The sequence below is a fragment of the Cebus imitator genome, unplaced genomic scaffold, assembly GCF_001604975.1.
Source record: "Cebus imitator isolate Cc_AM_T3 unplaced genomic scaffold, Cebus_imitator-1.0 Scaffold49, whole genome shotgun sequence".
NCBI classification, from domain to species: domain Eukaryota; kingdom Metazoa; phylum Chordata; class Mammalia; order Primates; family Cebidae; genus Cebus; species Cebus imitator.
The window spans coordinates 2,450,077-2,468,802 of NW_016107364.1; the positions used below are offsets into that span (position 1 = coordinate 2,450,077).

The window sequence follows — 18,726 nt, forward strand, 5'->3', positions numbered from 1 at the left end:
TTAAGGAAAATTAATGATCCCTTTTGAAAATCAATCTCTGCTGTGCTATTAGTCTTTAAGAAAGTTAAAAAACCTTTGAAACTTTGATTAGGAGTCTACCGTTCCCTCTCTCTTTCTCCCTCTTATATTGTATGGATTTTTCCAGGGGGAGACACCCTGATTTTCCTCGGCCATTGTTTTCAGCATGCACTCTGTAGATGTGGCTCAGTAGGTGACTACAATGTCAAGACAGGTGTATTTCAACCCTCTAATTTTATGTGGAGAGTTAACCTTGCTGTGTGCAAGGTAAGCACTCAGAGGAGATCTAATGTGTGCTGGGTGCATCTTTCCAAAACCTGAAGTTGTTTAATCATTTTGCAAAGTAGCAGCAAATTGAGTGGTTCCCTAACCACTATTTCTGTAAATGTTGTATATTGGACAGTTAATGAAAGAAATGTACAACAAAGTGAGGTCTTTTGTACGTGTACAAGATCATAATAGAACATGTTTCTAGGTGGAAATATATTTACATTTGTATCTTCAGGTAATTTTATTAAAAACAACTTACTGATTATAAGTCAGGAAAACTTTCATCTCCCTGCAATGGTGAGGAATTACGGCGATCCAGCCCCTTGTGAGTGAGGTTATGAATGAGCTGTGTAATTGACCAGGCAGAAGTGCATAGTGATGGCATGGATTATAGGACAGTCAAGTATGACATTCTAATATTCTTATTTAATTGGCTGTGCAGTTGATTGGGATGATTAACATAGTTCTGCATTATAGCCATGGGTGATATCATTTAGGGAAGAATCTGAACAAAAGAATCTTGTGACTTCATTGGCTAGTACTAAACAGTTCTAGGATCTTTGCTGGTCTTAGGGGCATTGGTGGCAGAGCACTTGTGCTTTCCAAAGGCCAGGTTTAAGAAGTGTGGCTCAGCCTTGGACAGCAAGGCAACCAAGGATAAGTAACTTAACCTTGGGTTTTTTCATTAGTAAATTAGAGTTATTAACATGTGCCAACTTAGGTTTAAACACGACACTTAAATTTGGGTCATTGCAAGAATGAAACGAGTATATGAAATAGCTGTAGAGCACTGTGTAAAGGAGTTATTTTTATTCATTACTACATAATACCACTATCAATAGAGACGGTAATGATGTCTTTCTATCTTGATTTGTCTCTCTTCATTGGTACTGATGGATGGGGCCAAACTTGCAGTGAATGAGTTCTTCACTGTGTTTCTTACCTGGATTTTGAAGATCCTGAAAGATAGAATATTGTTTAGAAACAATAACATTTCCCTGGGTCTAATAATTTTTTTACATGAATGTACTTATATCACTGAAGGGAAGTTATTGCCAGTCCTAAACATTCTAGAAAGAAGGCCAGTAAAACTCAGTCATTAAGAAAGTTTTGAAAACCTTTCCCTGCAGCCATCAGAAGGCAGTGATAAGCCAGCCAAGTATGACATATAAATATACTTTGAGTATATAAGCCGATTTGGGTTATCACTCCCTTCTGAAATATAACATGTGCATGTCATTTCTGCCTTTGGTCCTAACAGTTATCATTTCTCTTTTTATTGTGTATAGAATGTCTTCCCTCTCTAGTCTTTCCTTTGTTGAGAACCTAATTAAATGCCACTTTTTCTAAAAATAGACTTTTCTGATTACCTTGGCTATCCAGAAAAAGGACTTTGGTGATTGTGTAATTTACTGATTTCTATTGTTATTTACCATAACTTGTGTATATTATTTACCTTTTAAAGTCAATTATGAATTCTTTGGGGGAAGGAATATGCACTGTACTCAACTGTTAGAAAATAATACTGGAACTTTATGATGACAGGATGATTAGATGAATAAGAAAGGCTACTTTAGTAAGAACTATTTGGGAGCAAACAAAGTTAGCTGGCCAGAGAGAGTTTAAAACATTTATTTGATGGGAAATGTTTTCAAAATAAACTTAAAGCTTGATGAATTTGAGATTAAGAGGGCCAAGTTTTGACTGGAAACCACTAATGTATGACCAAAAGTGTTTAAAGGAAGAAGACAAAAATTCAAGTTTCATATTTAGAAGAGGAAAAATTGAGGGTAAAATTAGACTCATTAGGAGAAGTCTGGTGGGTCCCTTAGTTGTCTTGCCATCTATAGTCAATGCAACATAACTGTTGTATTTTTCTCATAGAAAAATGAATGTATTGCCTATATCTCTTAGAAACTGCATACTGCTCTTTCTTTACAAATGAATCTTCTTCCTATACCAAAATGTTCTCCTTTTTTATGGCAGCATTTGAAGTGATTTTGTGAAGTCCTGGGAAAGAAAGATATGCACAATTGTTGCATTATTTTATTTCATATTTAAATAGTCATCTTCTTATTTTCTTAGCTCTTCTAACCAAAGTCAAACGCACAGAATGTTGAATATACAGCTTTTGAAAAGAACAATTGCTATTAAGATTAGCAGCTTCTATTCTGAATGTTCTTAACAGGACTAGTTCTTGCTTAGCATGTGTCCTTAGTCTTCCCAGTTTTTCAGATAATACCAAGATAATTTGCTTCTTCATGATAGAGATGTATTACATAAAAATGAAGTTACTGATATTGTCCATTCTCTTGCCTTTTAATATTATCTTACTGGTTTAGGTTGACTTGTGGTTTTCTTTCTCAGTGGAATTTTCCATTATATTGCATTTAGAAACAGTATGGTTTCTTAGACTGTAGTTAAAAATGCTCACTGCTCATGGCCACTTGTCTTCAGGCCATAAGGAAGATGCAAATTGACTGCATAGACCATGAAACAGTGTTCAATCACATTGGCTTTTGTAGGCTCACTGTTTTAAGAATTCTTATTGGCAAAATTTGACAAAATGAAAGGATTCTTACTTTTAGAGTCTTTCTGGCTACTTAACTCAGCTTTGGCATGCTGCATTGGTAACAACTCACTTGCATTTATAATTTAAATGTAGTGAAATAGGAAGCAGACTTTCAAATAACTGAATGCGGTTTTTCAGTCAAACTTTTCATCCCCATAACCTTTGGTATGTGATCATCCTGGCCCACCTTCACCAAGAATCCTATGAAGCTGATTGAGTCAGAATCCCCATTATACCTGATTTTTCTCTCAGTAACTTTCCATCCTCTGACGTCACCATCATCCTTGGCTATAAATCCCCACTTGTTCTTGCTATATTTGAAATTGAACCTGGTTTTCTTTCTCCTTTGTAATTGTTCCTGAATAAAATTTGTGTTCACGACTTCAAACTTAACCTGTGTCCAGTTTTGGCTTTCCTTGCCAGGCAATATTTCTATTTCTAGGATCTCTACATAGTGTATAAACTTGAACCAACAATTGTGGGGTTTTTTGGTACCTTTTTCCCCATCCATGAAAAAAAAATAAGAACTTTATACCTGAATTTTTTCAGAGAATAAGTATAATATTTACAGGGCTTGTAGTATAAGGCAGAGACATAGTAAGGAAGAGGAAAGAGAGAATGGTGAGCAAGAATTTATATTCCAGTGGTGATTAATTTGTTGTATTTGAGATATGTCATTATTTGCTAGATATCAGTTAAATTATTTCCTATACATTTTTTAATCTTTTGCAGTAAAATCTAAATATTCCATGGTGAGAGAAGACTGGAAGCTATAAATGCCATGGCATTAGGGGCCCAGGTTATTTTGGGTCATTTTTGCATCCTTAGCATCCAGCCCAGCAGCAGATAGATACAGAGCAGGTGATTAGCAAATATTTCTCTCTCTCTTTTTTTTTTTTTTGCAAATATTTCTTGATTAAGCAAATGAATAAAAATGAAATGAAGGTTCTATTCTACAAGTAATTTTTTTCTTAAAGCTGGTTAAACTGAACTCTTGAAAAGGAGGCTAATTCAAACACTTGGTCATTTCTACTATTGTTTTAAGTAAAAAAAACACAAACAAGTATCTAACTGAGCACCAAAGAAAAGAGCTAACAGCTTAAGTAAACCTGCAAAGGAGTTGATACTGGCTTGCATCCATGGTGATATTTCTAACACCTTGTTTGACTGTTCCACACAATTTTATTTTACTGGTAGCATTTTACTAAAGAAATGGAGACAAACTTACATTAACAGAACACTTCTCTGAGCTTGATGAAAGCATGTTAACTAGACAGATAACAGCAACTTCTAGGAATTTAGTTGCTTCCTAACTCCTGCATAATAGAGACCTAAAGGTGAAAGTGAGAGTTTTATTTAATTATGCTCATAGTAATTATCACAGCCTTACTCAGGGATACAGAATGATCACTTTCTTCATTCTATCATTGCTTTAACTTAACAGATACCATTATTTTTCTGGCCTGTAAAAAATGGTTTATTCTTTTCATCTTTATATCTAGATTGGTGCTACCACTAGAATTTTCGGTGCTGATAGGTATGTTATAATATCTCTATTATCCAACACTGTGGTCATAAACCACGTGTGGCTTTTGAGCCTTTGTCATGTGGCCAGTGCAACTGAGAAACTTGATTTTTAACTTAATTAAAATTTAAATTTAAATAGCCATATTGGCTAGTGGCTCCCATATTGGCCAGGGTAACTCCAGACTGTAGCACCAGTGTTCTGTGGTGGTATCTGGCTTTGGGCCAGATAGCATCAGAGTTTGAACCCCAGTCCTGCTATAATATTTACAAGTTATGGGAATTTTGCCACGTTTCAGGGGATGACTTCACACACACACACACGCACACACACACACACACACACACACCCCTCTGCAGCCTAAGTAGACTTATGAAGGAGTCAATGTCTAAATTATGTGTCTACAAGAGTTACTGATATATGTTAGACCAACAATGCTCCTCAAAGACCTCTCACTTTCTGGATATATTATGAATAATAATTACAGTTTGTTAGGGAATTACTTTGGGCCAAACATTGTGCTGAACACCCTCTGTACTTTAATGTTAAGCAAAGTGACTAAGGCAGCATGTGATGAAGCCTAGCTTTAAGCCCAAGGCTCAATCCAAAACCTATAGGTTTATTATCATAAATATGGGGTAATAATATATATTGTATATAACATATTATAAAATATATTTAGATATATTTATAATATATTTTAAATATGTATAATATATAATTATATATAACATACACCATAATATGTAAATATATATATATTACCCCAACTTTGCCTTTTAGCTTCCTGAGTGTGGGAAAAATGGCTTATCCTTCTTTCTTGGCAGAGCACTTTGAATTTAACAGGAGCTCAATATATGTGGATTTATCATTGGCTTATTTTGTACAGAAGGCATTGATGAATAAGAAGGAAGACAGCATGTTGGGGGTGGCAGTTCACTCCCTAGAGAGTATCAGTGCAACAGTGTCTCCTTTTCACTTGCTTCGGAAGCTCAGAGAACCCAAGAGCACTGTGTGATAGGCTGCTTTTACAGAGAGGTATTGGAAGATTAGAACCTAGATCTCAATGCCTCCTGCAATGATTCATAGCAACTTGGCCAGAGACCAGTATGTAATTAGAAAAGCCTCAGGACATATTTCAGAGTATCCACTTGCAAAAAAACCCATTTCCGAGTGCTAACATTATTGTAGGTTGTCTTTTGCTACATGATTTTATTCTTACTTTGTTAAAAACCAAAATAAATTTTTGGTTATTTTTCTTGTCACCGTTTGATTCCTGGAATAAAAATAGCAGGGCCCTGAATCACAGAATGAGGCCAAAAGACTCTGACAGCTGCAGCAGAATGGGGAAATTGGTTATGCTCACTCAGAAGAGGTGATTGATGCTCCTCCATCTCATGTGATGCCGGGGGGCATGGGCATAGTTTCATGATAAGCTCTCCCGAGGTAGGCAGGGAGCTCATATGGACTGTGATTCTAGCCATTGGCTCTACCTTAGCCTGGGCTCCCTGTTAAGTGTGGACACCAATATTGACACTAGACAACACACAAAGTGTGAGGATAATGTAAGACAGTTAGGACTGTTTCTTGCAGATGGTAGGTAAGTCTTTGACTCTGCATCAGGAAGGAATGAGCTTGGCTATAAGAACTCATAATAGCTGCTATTCTGGGCCCTGGTCAGCTCTTTAGGCTCAGATAGAAACCTCCACACTCTCTTTGATAATAACAATTTTAGAAGGGGCAAATAGAACCATATTCGGGTTCTGTGTTTACCTTATTTCTCAATGACATAATACTGTTCTGAATGCTGGGTGCTCTATCAACATAAGAATAAAAAGGGAGACTCTTCTGGTGCTGACAACAAAGTGTGACTGTCAAAACCTGGCCATTCCTCAGTAGGCATGTGGCCCCGCTCTCAAAGTTGCATCAGTAAGAATGGCCCAAGATCAATTTCTCTGAAAATCTAGTCATTATTTTTTGGCAGGCATTCTCTAAATATAATTGGCTTATCACAAAAATTCAATGTAGCAGGTTAACTAATTTAGTTACTTGGGATTACATTTTTAATTCAATTTATCTTGGAGGTAGACCAAGAAGTTACCTTCATTAAAATTAGATGTCCTTTGACTGCAAGCTGGAAAGAAGTTTTAAATGGTTTAAATAGGCAGTTTATAACACCTGCTTTAAAATTCTCTAGTAGAAAATACTTATTTATAAGCTTGATAATGCAAAACTTTGAGACCTTTTGTTTAAGTGGATCTGATGTTGCTGTTGAGATACATGACCTTTTCTGCCAACCTTTCCTTTACCTACCTGATGGGTAAGTTTCAGAGCTTCCTATTAAAGCATAAATCCATAAATTTTATTAAGGGGTTAAAATCCTAGTCTTTTTCTTTGTTTAGGCACAAAATAAATCAATCTGTCTTTAATTAGTGGTGTAGATTATCTGAAAATGCTTTCCAAAGAGCTTTAACTCTTAGCTGTAGGATATCTTAGCTTAGATATCAGGCTAACATATTTCTTCAAGATGACTTGAAGTTTGAAGTGCATGTAATAATCTATTCTTATTGTTCTAAATTTTGGAAGTCTTAGATCAAGTTAGACCACTATAAAACCACATATTTAGAGAATCAGACAATAGTTTTGGCCTATTTTTTTTCTTTCTTTTCTTTTTTTTTTTTGCAGACAAGAGTCTGGCTCTATTCCCCAGGCTGGAGTATGATGGCATGATCTCAGCTCACTGCAACCTCTGCCTCCCGGGTTCAAACAATTCTTATGCCTCGGCCTCCCCACTAGTTGTGATTACAGGCACCAGCCACCACACCTGGCTAATTTTTGTATTTGTAGATATCATAAATGGGATTACTGTCTTGATTTTTTTTCAGATTGTTCACTGTTGGCATAGAGAAATGATGCTGATCGTTGTGTGCTGACTTTGTATCCTGCAACTTTATGGATTTGTTATTCAATTCTAATAGGTTTTTGGTGGAATCTTTAGGTTTTTCTAAATGCAAGATCATATCGTCTGCTAACAAGGATAATTTCACATCTCCCTTTCCAGTTTGGATTTCTTTTATTTCTTTCTCTTGTCTGATTACTATAGCTAAAACTTCTAGTACTATGTTGAATAACTGTGGTGGAAGCGGGCATCCTTGTCATGTTTCAGATATTAGAGAAAACGTTTTTAGTTTTCCCCCATCCAGTATGATATTAGCTATGGGTCTGTCATCTATAACTTTTATTTTGTTGAGGTATATTTCTTTTATACACAGTTTTTTGAGGGTTTTCCATCATTAGTTTTTTAAGTCATTACTTCCCAAACTGTGTTCTGCAGAGTCCTTTTCTAAGCAGACCACTAACTGGCACATGGAAAAAGCTTGCTGGCCCCTTTTTTGGTAACCATCACATTGATGGCTATGTGTAGTTGAACAGTTAAGAAGAAACAAATGTTCACTTTATTCAAATCCTGAATTTGCAAATATTTCTTACATCATGTGTGTGGTATGTGGGACATGATAATTAATGTCTGGCAGAACAGCATCAGTCAGATACCAGTGTGTGAAATACTGCTGCAGTTTCATGATTTTCCTCGTTACTTTGCTTTGGTTGCCAAGAGGCTGAGAGAGAGATTTGGAAAATTTTAGACTTACATTCCCCAGCCTGCGACCTGGATAAGGTAGCCATACATGTGTTGGAAAAATTTCAAATTCCACTTCATCCCACCTGCTTTGTGAACTCTGGCAGGGCTGTTCCTGCTGGGTCCCTGTCCCCACAAGAATGCACGGTGTCATGATTCCTCTTTGTCAGCAATCACCATAGCAGGCTCTGCTTAGCTTTTCTCATTTATCTTAACTACTTATCTCTTTCTATTCTGGGTATTTTACTGACTTATGTTTTACTTTCAGTTTAGTTCTTCCAATGACCTGCAGTGAATACAGGTCCATAGACTTATCAACCAATCTCGCATTTACTTGTTTCTAAAGCTTTAATATCCAATCTCTTCCAATGAGCCTGACTCAATGGATCTTCAACCCATACTTTATATTGTAATATCATCTTTTTATGACTTTTATTTCTATTGTCTTATTTTCCTTCCTTCATTTTTTTCTTAAAATTTCCAACTTATTTATTATCCCATTTTCTTATACATATCTCTGAATTCTGGCTCAAGCCCTTCATGTAATGAGATGATGGTACAAATAACAAATTAAGTATTTTTCATAATTAATTGAAAATAAATAGGTTGTTTCCTTTCTAATACCTGAAAGGTTATAGTCAGGTGGAGGTGGGGATGACATCATGGCTGGGGTATGAGTGGGAGAGTCGCCTGATCATTCTGGAGCATGGGAGGTGTTAAGCAAAGCTGGATAAGCATGAGGCTCTTTGAGGCCCTCAACACCATGGAGTAAAACAGTATTTCCTGGTCTGACCGACCTTAGCAGAAATCTCAGCTTTGTGCCTGACCAGATGTGTCTTCTGGGTCACAGCCATGCAAGAGAAACCTTGGCCATGCTGGCCGTGGCATCTCAGGATAAGGTGTCAGCTCCCTCCCAAGTGTGTGATTTGCAATCCTGACTTTGCGGCAACATGCAGGCCCAAGCACCTGCCAGCACATGCCACCACAGTGTGTCCCCTTACTGCTCTCAGCCGCACTCACAGCGCTGACTCCAGCTACTCTGCCAAAATTTTGGGAGAGATTACTTGTGTGCTTACTTCATTGGTCAAAATTCTTTTCCAATTGAAATTGAGTGACCTACAATTGTCTTTTTTGCTTCCTGGATACTCTGGAGTGACACAATAGAGTGCATTGAGAACAGATGTTTAATTATTGAACAGAGCCCTGCCTCTGAACTGCCTGACTAAAAGAAATACCACAGACATATTTCTGGCCCTGATGCCTCAGATTTTGTTTTATGCCTTGATTTGTCAACATCCATTTGTCTTTTTCAAAAGTGAAGTAGAGAATTTCATAAAAATTTTATTTGTCTTGCATTGGAATGAACACACCTCATTTATCTGATTGAAGTTGTCTCCTTTTCCCAGTTTTATTCCTCTAACACCACTACAAATTCAACACTTTGGAAACATCTCTTTTACACACGTTACAGTATAAAACCCTTTAATGACTCCTGTTACCTACAGGTTAAAATCTAAACACATTATTATTTTTGGATTTCCAATTCTCCAAAGTTTGGGTCCAGTTTTTATTTTTAGTCTTATTTTTGATTAGTACTCGTTTCACAAACCATTTGCTCCAATCACACTAACTTTCTTATTTGCTGCTTTAAGTTTTTACCTTGAATGTGTTCGAAAACTGGTCTTTAATGTACATAAATAACACAAATAGTAGTAGAAGTAGTAGAAATAATGGTGACCACATTGAAGTGTTTGAATCATGTACTTTTTTTCCTGTCTTTCAACTATTTGTCATTTGTCTTCTTTTTACACATTTCTTCACGTATCCTAACCTGACGTCAGGGTCCTCTCAGCTCCCTTTTGTCTGTTATGCTTTCTGGACCACTGTGGCTATAAATAAACTGTCTTTCCTGAGCTACTTTGATTCTTACTGTCTAATCATTGGTGACCACATTTTGGGCAACTTCTGCAACCAGGTGCCCTGTGTGTGTGTGTGTGTGTGTGTGTGTGTGTGTTTAGAAAGTTTTCAGCTTTTAAGAGTGAATTATGTACATTCTTTAATGTGAATGGCACCTACTTCAAACCTTTTGTGGGATGTGTTGATTATATATAGAAAATTAAATTCTGATGTACTTAATACATACCTGGGCACACATGAGTAAATAGGAGCAATAAACAAGAGGAACAAAAACGCTTACATGCAAATGGCAGGTAATGACTCCTACCCACCTGTCACCAAAGCCACTCAGAAGATTTCTGTGTTCTGTCTCCTCCCCGTTCCTCCTCTTACTTGCAGGCCTCCATTTTGATGGGTGGTTCTGATCTGGCAAAGTAAAATGAGGACTGTGAACTGAGTTGCATTAATATAGTTCTAATTGAAAGTAGTCCACGTTTAACATTGAATTTATTGTGTAATATTTAGTTACAAGATTTTGTGTTGATGAATTTGCTTTTTTAAAAAAAATAATTGTGAGATGTAAACAAAAATTTAGAGGAGATCCATATTTACTCTTATGCATTTTTCCAGATGTTTTGGCTCAGTCCTTCAAGCAATATACTAATGACAAGAGTAAAATCAATGGGGATAACTTAGGGATGCAAACACGAAAGCTTTACTCTGTTAGACAACTTGATAATTCACGTTCAGATTAAAATGAAGATAAATGTGCCGTCATTCTAATTTAATGGTTTGGCTTGTTATTTTCTCTGAAGAGAGGCTGTGTGATTCTTTCTGAGGTCAACTGGGGATTTCTTGGAATAGTAGAGGGAGACCTGGCTCAGAATGTAATGCAGACCTCCTGGGAACTGGCTGCAGCAGCAAGATGCCTCTCCCTCAGGCTGCAGCTACACCTGCATTTGGGAGAAATGCAGATCTTGCTTTGGGATTTAACCTACTTGCAGTTTGTGGAAAATATCCAAATGGAATTACGAAAGCATTACCTAATTATAACAACACATTCATTTTCCTTGACCGTCTTTAGTTTTGACTCGTTCGAATTTGTTTATTTAAAGAAAGTTGGTAGGTGGCAATTTTTGTGTGCCATGTGTGGTGTGTATGCATGTGATACTGACCTAGCTAAAAATATTTGCACATGCCCACAGGCCATTGATAAAATAAGAGTCAGCATAGAAACAAATCAATTTATGCTATGTGAGGATCCCATTTTCTTTGTACAGATAGAATGGTTGAATCAGGATGTATGATACTCTGGTGCTTTTCTGAATTTTACTGCACCACCTGCAGCCTGTCTTTGGGCACCTGAAAACCCTTCAGAAGCAACGATCTCTGTGTGTGATGTCCTGCACCCTGCTGGATTCACGCTGTGATGTTGTACATTGTCTCAGGGGAGGAGAAAACCAATAGAGTTTAGACAGTGGCTCAGTTTTGCTCTGGAATATGGGGGGAAAAGAGCCTACAAAAATTTGCATACGGTCTCTATTATTTTGTAATTGTGGAATTATTACTATTTTTCATTTAAGTCACCCATTCAATGCACTTTTTTTTTTTTTTTTTTTTTTTTTTGAGACGGAGTTTCGCTCTTGTTACCCAGGCTGGAGTGCAATGGCGGGATCTCGGCTCACCGCAACCTCCGCCTCCTGGGTTCAGGCAATTCTCCTGCCTCAGCCTCCTGAGTAGCTGGGATTACAGGCACGCACCACCACGCCCAGCTAATTTTTTTGTATTTTTAGTAGAGACGGGGTTTCACCGTGTTGGCCAGGATGGTCTCGATCTCTTGACCTCGTGATCCACCCGCCTCGGCCTCCCAAAGTGCTGGGATTACAGGCTTGAGCCACCGCGCCCGGCCCCAATGCACTTTATAAGACCTAAATGAGAGTGAGTGTTTGGGGGCATTGGGACTCCTGGAGCTTTTTCTTAGTTGGAGGATGACAATTTTAATTTTTTTCCTTCCTTTTAGACTTCAAAATTAGCCTGAAAGTAATTGAGAAGCCAATTCCAGAATTCTGGAGCTAACTGCCATGGATATTACATGCAAAATCAATGGATAATCCCCATATATTTTATATGTCATAACAACTATTTTATTAACCTTTGTGGAAGATTTCAGTTTTCTTTGGATCTCTGAACAGGCCTATTTACACATTTTTTAAGGAGAATAAAACAGATTTGTAGTGTGAAATCTGGTGTAGGAAGTGCTGATAATAATTAAAGAGGAGGCCAGGCGCGGTGACTCACACCTGTAATCCCAGCACTTTGGGAGGCCCAGGCTGGCGGATCACTTGAAGTCAGGAGTTGGAGACCAGCCTGGCCAATGTGGCAAAACCTCATCTCTACTAAAAATACAAAAATTAGCCTGGTGTGGTGGCATGCACCTGTAATCCCAGATACTTGGGAGACAGAGACAGAATTGCTTGAACCTGGGAGGCGGAGGTTGCAGTGAGCCAAGATTGTGCCCGTGCACTCCAGCCTGGGAGACACAGTGAGACTCCCTCTCCAAAAAAAAAAAAATTAGGAATAAGAAAACAAGAAGGAGGTAATGAGGTAATGGTACATGCAGAATAGAACATACACATGCACACAAACACACACACACTGGGATTTTAAAATTAGTCTTGAGAGAAGGAGGATGACCTTGTCATGGCTGTGAGAATCCCACTGGAGAGAGCCAGAGTGCTTTGCTATGTGCTGGCATGAGGAGAGAGATGGAGAGATTGTACGTACACTGTATACAATCAATAGGAAGGAGTTGGGAGCACAGCCATGTGGACACACTGAATTTTCTTCCTTAGGCTGTGCTAAGTGTGCTAATTTGGGTTTCTAAAGTTTTTTCTCTCTTAAGTATCAAGTAAACTTGGCATAATAAAGCATGATTAAACAGGGAGGCTAGAGGAAATATGCATTCCATCTTTCAAGAGGAGCCCACAAACCGAACCTTGCTTTGCACACTGCTCTGGTGCTCATCCAGGTATTTGTTTCCCCTCAAAACAAGTATTTGCTGTTAGGGAAATCTTAAATCATGGGCTGGTGTTTCCCTTTGGAGGGACTTGTATTTGGGTAACACTGCCCTCTGCCCCTCATCCTGGACATTCCTCCAGGATGGCATGTCCCTTCCCTGACTGATGAGAAGGAAGAACTGGCCATGCTTGGCTCAGTCCTGCCAGCTTCCTTTTTCTCTCTCCCTCAGGGTCATCTGCCTGTCCACAGCACGCATTCTCATCTGCTCTTTGGAGCCCAAATCTTTACCTTTACTAATGACTAGCTGTGTAATCTTGAAGAAATGTCTCAAATTTTTGGTGTCTCACTTTTTTGTTTTCTAGCTTGAAAGTAGATGTGTTAATAGACTGCCTCCTTGGATATTGCATGGAAGAGTCTTTAATTAGTTGAAGATAAGGAAGACTTTTGTAGAGATAAAACAGATTAAGCACAGCATACACTATTTCTCACCTCCAGAGATGTGCCAATACATCCACAAATATGTGTTTTATTGAAGGGGTGATATTAAAGGATAGAGGTGTTGCGTGTACCAAAATATGTCTGTTCCTAATGGACATTTGATAAATGTTTGTAGGATGAAGCCCTAATTGAAAGAAGGAAGGTATATTTTGAAATGTCTCCAGATGATTCTGCTAAGTACTCCTTTTCCTCTCCTTCTACAACACACACGTGTGCTCACACATACACACACACACGCACACACACACCACATTTGTGCATATAAGCACATCACCTATTGAGAGTCATTGTGACACATATGCTTTCTAAAGACAGCAGGCTGGCAATTTCTTTTCCCTCTTGACAAGCACTGTTAAGAATATACTTATTTTGTACTATTTTAAAAAGTCATATTTACAAACCACTAGCATTTTCTAAATTATATTCGACAGCTTACACTACTTGCTTCATGATCCAAATATAGTATATTTAATAGATAGCAATGTCCTTCTCAATCACTGTTGAGTCATAAGGCCCTGAAGGGAAGATTGGCTCATGGGAATCGCTCTGTCATACAGGTAAAACAAAAGCTGGGACATGACCTTTGATTTCCTCCTTCTGTTATAATAATAGATTAAAAAAAAAATTCAAACTCAAAATCTAAGCAGCCTTCCATGATATATTCACTAATAGAATATATTATAGCTAGATACATGTAAATATAGATCTTTAGAATATCTTCATCTAAAATAATTATTTGCAGGCAACACATCTATCATTTAGGTTCAATTGGAGAAGCCTGGATTATAGCTTAACAAGGTGTCTAGTCACTCATTACTAATTTTCTTTACTTGCCTTTTAATTCAATTTTGAAAATACGCACAATATTAGAGATTTCCTCCTTGGATGTTATATGGAATGGTGAAATAATACCTTTTAGTAGTTGAGAAATGTGGAGGATTTAAGAGGGTTAAGTTCAAAACAATATAAGCAAGGAGTACACAGGCTTGGGTAAAAAAACAAACAGGTTATTTATATGTGGCTTATAATTAGATCATGTAGTTTGATATCTAAAAAGTAACGCTCAGATATGTGGTAAAGTAGGGAAAATAAATACAATTTACTCAATCCATTTCTCTTAGATGGAAAGCTGGTAACATATATTCTTTTTTTAGTCCAGGGATAAACATAATACATGGCCCCATAATTACCTCCATTTCTAGTGTGTTCTCTGTGCTGCAGGCATGATAATAGGTGACTGGCAAGCATTGGCTAATTTTATTGACAAAAAATTAATGTGGCAATAATATGTTGGCTCTGGTTTATTAAATAGAAGAAAAAATAAGCATTTGATAAATAAATTGGAAAGCATGATCTCTTTAACAGAAAATAAACTTTATTAAACATTTTGCTGTGCTAGGTCTATGACATTTGAGAAGAAAATTTTACAAAGATTTTGGAAATCCCCAAATCTACATATATGTCTTTCCATAAAGTACACATACAATGATTTTGAGAACGGCAAAACTCATTTGGAAAGCACATGCTGAAAGATGGGCTTGGTTAACCCACTGAGTGCCCACTCATGTTCCCATACTCACATGTACACTTATAGGGGTGGGACTCCAGGTAGTACATGTGACAGATCAGAAATGTGAGAAGACAAGGGGGCTCATGAACCGCTGAAGTTACAGATATTCAATTAATGAAGGCATGTGTCTAATCTTTTTGCATACTTGTTTGTGTGTATTTGAATAATGTTATATATACAGATTTGTATCTGGCATTTCCCCTTATATGCATTTCCATGTCATTAGAAGAATTAAAATTTCTCTGTCACAGAGAAAAATAAAAGCCATTTGTAATGTTGACTAGATATTTTATGTTAATAATGATTAATTTTCAGTATAATAATATTGTCATATTCTGAAAGTTTTATCTTGGAATCACACATGCTGAGGAATTTATAGATGTAATAATATCTCAGGATTTTACTTTAAAATATGTACTTGAGAGGGGCAAAGTAAGGGGAGTATCAATGAAGTAAGTCTGGTACTGTGTTAATAATTGTTGAAGCTAGCTGATGGAAACTATGGAATTTATTCTGTTCTCTGTATTTTGCAAATATGTAAACATTTCCATGATTAAAACTTAAAATTCTTTTTTAATAAATTTAATTTCTAGTGGCTTTTTGATGGTGAAAATAAGGATATATTTATGTAATCATTTATATTATACAGTTTGGGGATATTTTATAATTTTTTTTATTTTCAAGATCATATGAGAAATGGTAATCCACATTTCTCTGTGCATAAAACTTTACCAACATTTAAAATTATTTTGGGGGGAGAATTTTGGTAGCATAATATTACTGCACCAGGCCAGGTGCAGTGGCTCACACCTGTAATCCCAGCACTTTGGGAGGCCGAAGTGGGTGGATTACTTGAGACCAGGAGTTTGAGACCAGCCTGGTCAACATGGAAAAACCCCCATCTCTACTACAAAATACAAAAATTAGCTGGACATGGTAGCACACACCCATAGTCCCAGCTACTTGGGAGGCTGAGGCACGAGAATTGCTTGAACCCAGGATGTGGAGGTTGCAATGGACTGAGATTGTGCCATTACACTCCAGGCTGGGCGACAGAGTGAGAATCTGTTTACAAAAGAAAAAAAAAATTACTGCACCAATGAGAGTAATGATTTAAAAGTGATATGCACTTTTCCAGTTGTTTCCCAAGTAGATTTAATTGTTTCCCAAATAGACTGGATATATTTTCTAATATTATGAGAATGCCAGAGCCACCTCATATTATTAGTATTGCCTATCTCCATTTAAAAACATATCTTAAATTAATAGATCATTTTATTATAAATATTAGAATAGATAATTCTTGAATTATGAAAAATATGCTGGTTGTAGAAAATTTGGAAAGTGCAAAAACATCCCAACACTAAAAGAAAAACCAGTGTTGAAGTGCGAATTTTTCCTAACAATCTTTTTTGAAAATATTTTGAACTATTCTCTGCTGTTCAGTTATAATGATAGCTGGAGGCATTATACAACTTTATTTTGTAACATACTTTTTCCAGTACAGATGTGAAAATTTTCATATCTATTATTTAGTACTGCAATGTCAAATAAAGTTAGAGGGAAGTTTCAGAAAAGAAGATAAATTTGTAAAAGACCATAGTCCCTGTGATGAAAAGTCGTAGGACGTGTTTCCATGTGGCACTGGTTAGAAAGAAAATGTAGGAAGAACGTCAGGGTTTCTGAGTCAGCTTCCAGATGCATGTCTTCACTTTCTCTTCATCATACCCAAATGAAGATCTTGTTTGAAATTTACAGATAGAGAAGCTAAGGCATGGGAGATACAAGATTCTTCAGAAAGTGATCAGAGCCTCCTGATGTTGCTTCCGGGCTGTGCCCCTTCCCGCTCCCTCCTGTTTTGGCTTCTTGCCAGGCTGGGTGTTCCTGGTCCCTGCAAAGCTTGCACTTTCCTGAGTCATTACTGTGCAATCTGTTGACCCTTCTTCTTGAGATACTGTTTTCTTCTATTTTGTTTTTTAACTGTAAAGTTAATGCATACTCTTGGGAAAAAAATTGTAACAGAATTGAAGATTATAATTGAAACATAGTTTATACACAGTTTTATATACCACTTTGTCTTAATACTATGAACATGTTTTCTGTGTCCTTCGAATGCCTGTTAATACCATTATTGTGGTTACAAGGGGTGTAGCCACATTCTAAGAGTGCATCACTGTTGACTTAATGCTCCACTGTATCCTCTAATTAGGCCTCAGCCTTGGCTGTGCTCCTGCCTAAAGGTGACCAGCTTCTACCTCAGAAGATCAGGCTCTCCCCTTGGCTGCCTCCTACAGCCAGTCTAACCAGCCACGCACCCTGAGTTTCTGTTGTTGTTGTTTTTTTTATGTTTTTACCCATTATTTCACAGTTTGGATAAAACAATTAACTATGGTTGCAGTCTGTCTCCCCAAATAATGAGGCTGGAAGTCATAATCTGAAACTATGAATGAATTAATTCCTTGTTGGGGGAAAATTGAGTAATTAGGATAAAAGACCTTGGAAGAGCTGGAAAGATTCATTTCCTTTTCTCCCTTCCTCTGATGAACAAACTGTTTCAGGCAAGGGATCTCACATACCTCTGCAGCCCCTCTGAGATGTCCCTCATGGCCACATGGGCGCACCCGGCAAAGGGCCTAACTTGGGAAGCTGTGGCCAGGATGGTATACCTCACTTTGCATTGCTTCTCAGCCCTCCCTTCTTTGCTGTTTCCATCACCTTCTTTCCGTGAGTTTGCACTTCCTTAAACAAAATGGGAGCATTTTTACTCATTGCCTCGGACCAGGCTTTTTAGGGAACCTGAGCTCAGGCAAAGACCTAGATGCAGAGGGAGTTAAAATGTTCCAGGAAGGAGACACAGAATGTACAAAAGCTTTGTGGGGTGAGGGAGCATGAGAGGGTAAAAGTAAAGGCAGGTTGAAATGAAAAAAAAAAAAAGTAAATGTGAAATGTGATGGAGAGGAGGGGAAAGGAAGAGGAGGGGTGTGTGATGTAAACTAGCTGGGGACAAAATCCCAGAAGGTGATGTGGACCCTGGAAGCAGTCTGATCTTGATTCTAAGGGCAACGGCAATGTACTGTAGGGCTTTAGGGAGGATGGCAGTGGGACAGAGATAGGATAGTGCAATTAGTCCATTTTCACACTGTAAAGAACTGCCTGAGATTGGGTAATTTATAAAGAAAACAGGTTTAGTTGACTCACAGTTCTGCATGGCTGGTGAGGCCTCAGGAAACTTACAATATGGCAAAAGGGGAAGGAAGGATGTCTTACATGGGTGGCAGGTGAGACAGCATGTGAAGGAGGAACAGTCAAACACTTATAAAACCATCAGGTCTCATGAGAACTCACTTACTGTCATGAGAGCAGCATGGAGGTCCGCTCCCATGATCCAATCACCTGCTTCCCTTGACACTTGGGGATTACAGGTCCCTTCCTCAACACGTGGGGGCTACAATTCGAGATGAGATTTGGGTGGGGACATAGAGCCAAACCATTATCAGGGTAGTGCCACTGGATTTGAATTTTGAAAAGACCACTCTGGTTATGCAGGGAAGAGTAAGTTGCATGAAGGAGGTTTGCAGTGTGGTTATTGCTTGATCAGTTGGGAAGTGATGGCATGTTAGTGGAGAAAGATGACCTTAGCTTGGTACTGCGGGAATAATGGAGATGGAGAAAAATGAGGGATATTTGGGAGGTAAAATGGTTAGATATGTAACCCACGGCAG

The 18,726-nt window shown here is 37.8% G+C and overlaps 1 non-coding gene across 1 annotated transcript; it reads right to left on the bottom strand.

Moving 5' to 3' along the window:
* Positions 1-1,078: 1,078 nt before the first annotated feature.
* Positions 1,079-17,925, bottom strand: LOC108303607. Its single transcript, XR_005200076.1, has 3 exons — positions 17,581-17,925; positions 10,166-10,344; positions 1,079-1,247 (listed from the first exon to the last, which is right to left on the bottom strand). It is a non-coding gene; the product is annotated as a Gilles de la Tourette syndrome chromosome region, candidate 1 (transcript).
* Positions 17,926-18,726: the final 801 nt, after the last annotated feature.